The following is a 5,784-nucleotide window of genomic DNA, read 5'->3' as shown; positions in this document are numbered from 1 at the left end:
AAATCAACTGACCCAAAAGTCGATTCAGTCGACTGAAGTGTAGCTAAATCGAAGTAGAGCAGCAGCACGAGCGAGGGGGAGATCAGCAGCAGCAGCGCGAGCGAGCGAGTAAGAGCTGGAGCAGCAGCAGCAGATCCGGCTGGTACGACCGCCGCCGAAGGGGCCTCACACTGGTGGAGAGCCGCCGTGGAAATGTCGCCCGCGGCGCCGGCTTCGAGGTAGCCGTGCCATGGGGGTGCGGGATGGAGCACTGTCGGCGCCGGGAGGTCGAGTTAAGGAGAAGGTGCGATGCGATGAGTGTACAACCTCTTTGCACTACTTGAATCAGGGAATTTGTCGTCTGCTAGTTCTTTGTCATCTGCTTGTGGATAGCAAAGGTCTTTGCCATCAGCTACCAAACAACAGACGTCAAAGAACTAGTAGACGGCAAAGAACTGGTAGACGGTGAAGAAGGTCTTTTCCATCTGTCATTTCTTTGCTGTGTGCTGGCAGACGGTAAAGAGGGGGCTATCTTTTTTTTTGCGGGTAAAAAAAAACCGTTGCCCCACCTCCTTTATCTCTATCCCCTCTCTCTCCGTCCCTGCCCCACAGCCGAGCTGCCCGACCCCGCCTCCCTCGACCCCGCGCCGCTGCGCCACCTCGCCTCCACCCGCCGGTGCGCGCCGCCACCTCACCGGGCCCTAGGAGCCCTGCCGCCTCGCACTGCCGCCTGCGCCGCGTCGTGCGCCGCCACCTCCCCACAAGCTCGCCGCACCGCCGCGGAAGCCTCGTCGCCGGTCACCCCGACCTTGAGATCCGCCGCTACCATGGGAGCCGAGCACCGAGCTTCTCTGCGCCCCGCCCGCGTCCCCACGTCGTCGCCGCCGCACCACGCTGCCTCGCGCCCGGATCCGGCCACGGGAGGTCCGGCCACTCCGGATCCGGCCTCCTCCTCGCCGCACGGGCCTCCTCCTCGCCGGAGTGACGCCCCTCGCCGGAGCAGCGCCGGCCAAGCCCATCGGCCACCAGGTTCGTCCTGGGATCAGTTTCCCACAGGCAGCATGTTGTTCCTACTCCTCTACCTACTACAGCAGCACAATGTTCTTCTGTATTGCAATAGAGTAGGAGTATTTGCTAGAGTAGCTAGGACGTACAGCTATGGTTAATTGCCGCCATGTGTATTGTTTTGTTAGAGCAGATGGCTCCCATGATCCCATCAATTTCGCATCGCTGGATGCTTTATGTACACATGCACGGATCTATCCTATTGCCACCGACTAGAAACTATATTCTGATATTCATCAGATTTTCTAGCTAAATTAGTACTGCTGCTGCATAAAAGTTGAAGATTGGATTAGATTAATGGCTGCATAAAAGTTTATATTTCCTCCCAATCAGTAGTCCTCCGTATACTCCGGTGTTTCTCATCTTTAGTTTTTTCTCTTTTTCCATATGGATGCAAGCAATCGTGACGGCATAAGCGCTACATTGGTGCCTTCCAAGAAAGACTGGTGTTCACATTCAGACATGTATGTCAGCGTCTCCTTCCTCTTTTCCAGCGTATATGTGTGGTCTGTATAATACATATGTTGAGGCCTTGAGACTATATACAGAGTGGCATAATGGCAGACTGATAGCGCCTTGATTTACCTCTCCAAGATCGTTTGAGTCTGTTGCCGGTCGTTCCTACCTCACAGCATGGGGAAGTAACCTATTATACGATTGAACCTTTGCTGTATTATGCAGCCCATTGAATTCTTCACAGAAATTCCAATGAATCAGTTTGATCCCTAATTCCTGAAAAAACAAACTTGGTCTTATATGTCTATATATCAACATTGTTGCCGCCTCACCATGCGTGTATCGGATTGGTCTGCATCTCCTCCAGAGGCACCATGTAATTTCTGCAGTAGCACTGCTACATGAACAAGTAGAACACACCTGACAAGACAACTATCAATGAATGCTATGAGGTTTAGGAGAGACTTTGTGGATGTTTTTGCCTGTTACCATGTGTTGGCCACTAGAACAAGTAGACATTTTATATGGCCCTTTTTGTCTGTACGTTGTGTATGTCATGTGTTAGAACTGGGATTGTTTTTGGTTTTGTCCTTGATAATACTAACTCTACCCTTTAGTTCAATCAGTTTCAAGGCCACCCTTTTGCTCTCCACAATTCAGCCCTCTATTTTCCTGTTTGAAAAAGATGTGCTTATGTCATTGTGTTTGTTGAACTGTACATGATAACAAGAGTGGAGTGACTTGCAGGTGCCTCATGTGGATTTTTGTTCAGTAAGATCGACCTGACGCCTCATATTTTAATTTGGACAGTGGGACTTGGTTTTATGTATTTAGTGGTTCTACAAATGGTTCTGCTATGGTTGACATCACAATTCTTCTAATGAGTAGGTAATTTTAACACCCTCTACTATTTTATTGGTGTTCAGTTCTGTAATACCCATTGGCGTTGGCTGGCAAGTATTATTAGTTTATATGAGCCAGTTCATTTATGCTGATGTAACTGATCTGAAAGGATTGGAGTAGTTTGGAGAAATCAACTTAAATGGTGACTCCACATATTTTCACAAGGAGGTTATTACACGCAAAAAAAAAAGTTCCTCTTAGAGCATTGCCTTCAGTTTCCCCCCTTCTACCATATAGTAGTACTGATTATATGTGTCATCTCGATATTAGTTTAGTTGCGACTTTTGCGTATGCCTTGAGAGTTTTGTATTTGCGTCTCAATTGGTTTAGTGTAGTTACAGCAGTATGCCAAATAATCCAAAAATAATTAATTAAATCATTGGACCGTCCGGATATAAAGAGCATGATTTATACCATCAAATGAACATATATTTTTATATGAAATGAAGGCACAATCTTAAACCTGTGGGTGCATGCATTGCTTCCTGCCTCTGTGCTCGCAATTTAAATGCACTATATTTTACTCACTAATACATCTTGAACAATCTAAAAAATATATAGCTTGGTTTATCTTTGTAACTCCTTATCTGATTTTTCCATTTTCCACATTGTTGTGTCTATTTTGTCAGTTTGGTCCTGTGTAAATAGTTGTCTTAGGGGTCTCGGTATTGCATACACACGGAATCTTCAATTTGTCTCAAATGCTCAGTGGTAAAAACCAGCCATGCTGGCGGTTCTTATCAGTGTGATGGTATGCTAACTGTTTCTGATATAATTCTGCTCTAAAAGCCCTACACTATTTTTGTCTTGTGGATATGCCGTGCAAACAAATGCTGAGTTAAAAGGTCATATCTTTACACTAATTTAAGATTGTCTTTATCTCAAGTGCTGGCTCCTACAGCATTGCATTTCACCAAGTGAAATGCTACATTTCTACTCCTAACCCATTCTCTTTTTCTTAGTGTTTTTGTTATGCAGGTTGGACGAAAAGAAGAAGATCCAGAAAAGATCTTAGTAATAAGATAGTTTTGACTTTGTGAAACTTGCTACCTATCCATGAAATTGTGTAATATTGATGAAACTATGTATATATATGGATGAAACTTGCTACTATTGGTAACATGTGTTGGATATATATGTGTTCATGACTATTGGTAATATGTGTTGGATATGCTATATATGTTTGATTTTCTATGAAAATGAATTTATATAAGAAAAACATAATTAAATGGGGCAATATAGGCTCTTCGCCATCTGCCAGCAGATGGCAAAGAGCCATGCCCTTTGCCGTCCGCTGGCTGACGGCAAAGGCCTTTGCATCTTTGCCGTAGCTCGTTTAGCCAGACGTTTTGTCGTCTGCTGGCTGACGGCAAAGGCCTTTGCTGTTTGCAAGGCATGCCTTTGTAGTTCGCCATGGCATATGGCAAAGTTCCTGATTCCTGTAGTGTTGGTGGCATCGAGTAGGCCTTGGCTTCGTCCTAGGAGTCGGTGAGGATGTTGTGATTTCGGTGGAGCAGGTTAAGGCGGCGCTGTGTGGATGGAGCAACATCGATAGACGAAGCGATCGTCAGAGCAGCTCATTGGAGGTGGAGGACGGGGCGGCTGAACCGGCGGGACGACGAGATGGAAGATGGATCCTCATCCGGGGAGGTGGATGAGGGACATCATGCTGTTGCGGTGGATGACGTCGTCGGGGAAGAGGCTCCGGCTAGGTAGCGGTGAGGTGGCGGACGGAGGAGGGTGAGGTTTCGCAGCTAAAGCGGAGAGGTTATGGCAGCCTGGATTTCGAATGGCGAAAAGGAGGCAATGGGAGGGGGGAACCATGACTTAGGGACGCGCTTGTCCAAAATGTAGGGTATGTTACAAAAGTACCTTCATCGATTTGAACTAGCGGCCCTTTCGGCTTAGGGTTAGAAGGGGGATTTCGCGTGTCGGAATTTGGCAGCTGGAGGGAATTTTCACAGACGTTGTAATTTTGGGATAGCAAGGTGCGGGTTGTGAAGACGCGAGTTTTGGGAGCACGGTACCTGAGGCCTCCTTTGGTTTAGAGGAATCTTGTAGGAATTTCATAGGATAGGATTTCTATAGGAAAAATTCCTTCAAAGCCCTTTGGTTTGTAAGAATGGAATCCTATTTCTATGGAGGAATTCTTCATGTCCTTCATATTTCATAAGAAAATAAACATCAACCTAGACTTAATGAAAAAAAAATCCTATAATGTGAATTAAAGGGCATCTCCTTTCCTATTCCTACTTATGAGATTTGAGATACATGTCATCTCATTTTCTATGACTTTTCTATTCCTATGATTTTTTTACCCTATGAACCAAAGTAGGCCTGAATTTTCGGGATATAACAGAGTGCGGGTTGAATTTTAGGGACAAGCCTAACGTGTAATATTGTACTTTTACATAACAAACCAATTCGCACTTCCGTCAACGAAAAAAATATAACTATTTACACCACACAGAGAGAGAGAGTCTTGTCCCGTTTTACTATACAAATGCTATTCAAAGTTATGAATCCATGTTATGTTCAATTAAATTTTTTCGCTAGCTGTATAATGCATGTAACCTACTCATACCAATATTTTATTGCATTCCAAATGTCTATACTACCGCTGCAATTACAACTAAATTTGAATTCATTTATCTACTTGAATAAGAATCTACAATCATGATTGTTGCCAACTTCAACCATCATTTATGTATTACCTTAACAACACACCACATGATTACTATAGAGATAGATATGAACTATGTGTACTATATAAACTCGAATTCAATTTTTTGAATACATTTGATGTTGATTCTAGATAATAGTACATTTGATGTACTATCTAAATATTCATAATCTAAACCATGTTCCATACGTACACCGTGTTTATCACACAAAGTATAATGCCCCGCCCCCTACATTATGACAAGTATTTAGCCCTGAGCTGCAAAAGCCACACATTATCCCAAGCTATAATCAATGATCTACAATAAGATATCTTCTTCAAGTATCCGTATCCACTTTTCTATAATGATTTATGACCTCTGTTCATCTTTTACACCTTCACGATCATCTTCTCTTTGTAGCTAGGTAGCGCTAACTTTCTATCGTGCATGCACACACCCGCCCCCTCTCACCCTCCCTCAGTGTCCCCTCCATCATGCACATTCATTATTTCTCTTTAGGTCGTTCACCCACGGTGTGTGTAGGTCCCCCGACTCCTTCTTTCGGCTCACACCGGTCGATATACCTCTCTAGCCAAGTGTGCCTACCACAAACACACACTTCCCCTATTCTCTTCTCACCGTCCATGCCCCCCTATGTCAAATACGGTTCGACGCAGGTGCACACTCCCGCCCCTCTTTTCATCGATCCCATACTCAC

At 44.7% G+C, this 5,784-nt stretch overlaps 1 long non-coding RNA gene across 1 annotated transcript; it reads left to right on the top strand.

Annotated features, from left to right (window-relative positions):
- Window positions 1–613: 613 nt before the first annotated feature.
- Window positions 614–3,538, top strand: LOC119290495. Its single transcript, XR_005141928.1, has 2 exons — window positions 614–1,508; window positions 2,248–3,538. It is a non-coding gene; the product is annotated as an uncharacterized LOC119290495 (long non-coding RNA).
- Window positions 3,539–5,784: the final 2,246 nt, after the last annotated feature.

This window comes from Triticum dicoccoides, chromosome 1A, assembly GCF_002162155.2.
Source record: "Triticum dicoccoides isolate Atlit2015 ecotype Zavitan chromosome 1A, WEW_v2.0, whole genome shotgun sequence".
In the NCBI taxonomy this organism is placed as follows: domain Eukaryota; kingdom Viridiplantae; phylum Streptophyta; class Magnoliopsida; order Poales; family Poaceae; genus Triticum; species Triticum dicoccoides.
This window is presented reverse-complemented; position numbering and strand designations above follow the sequence as displayed.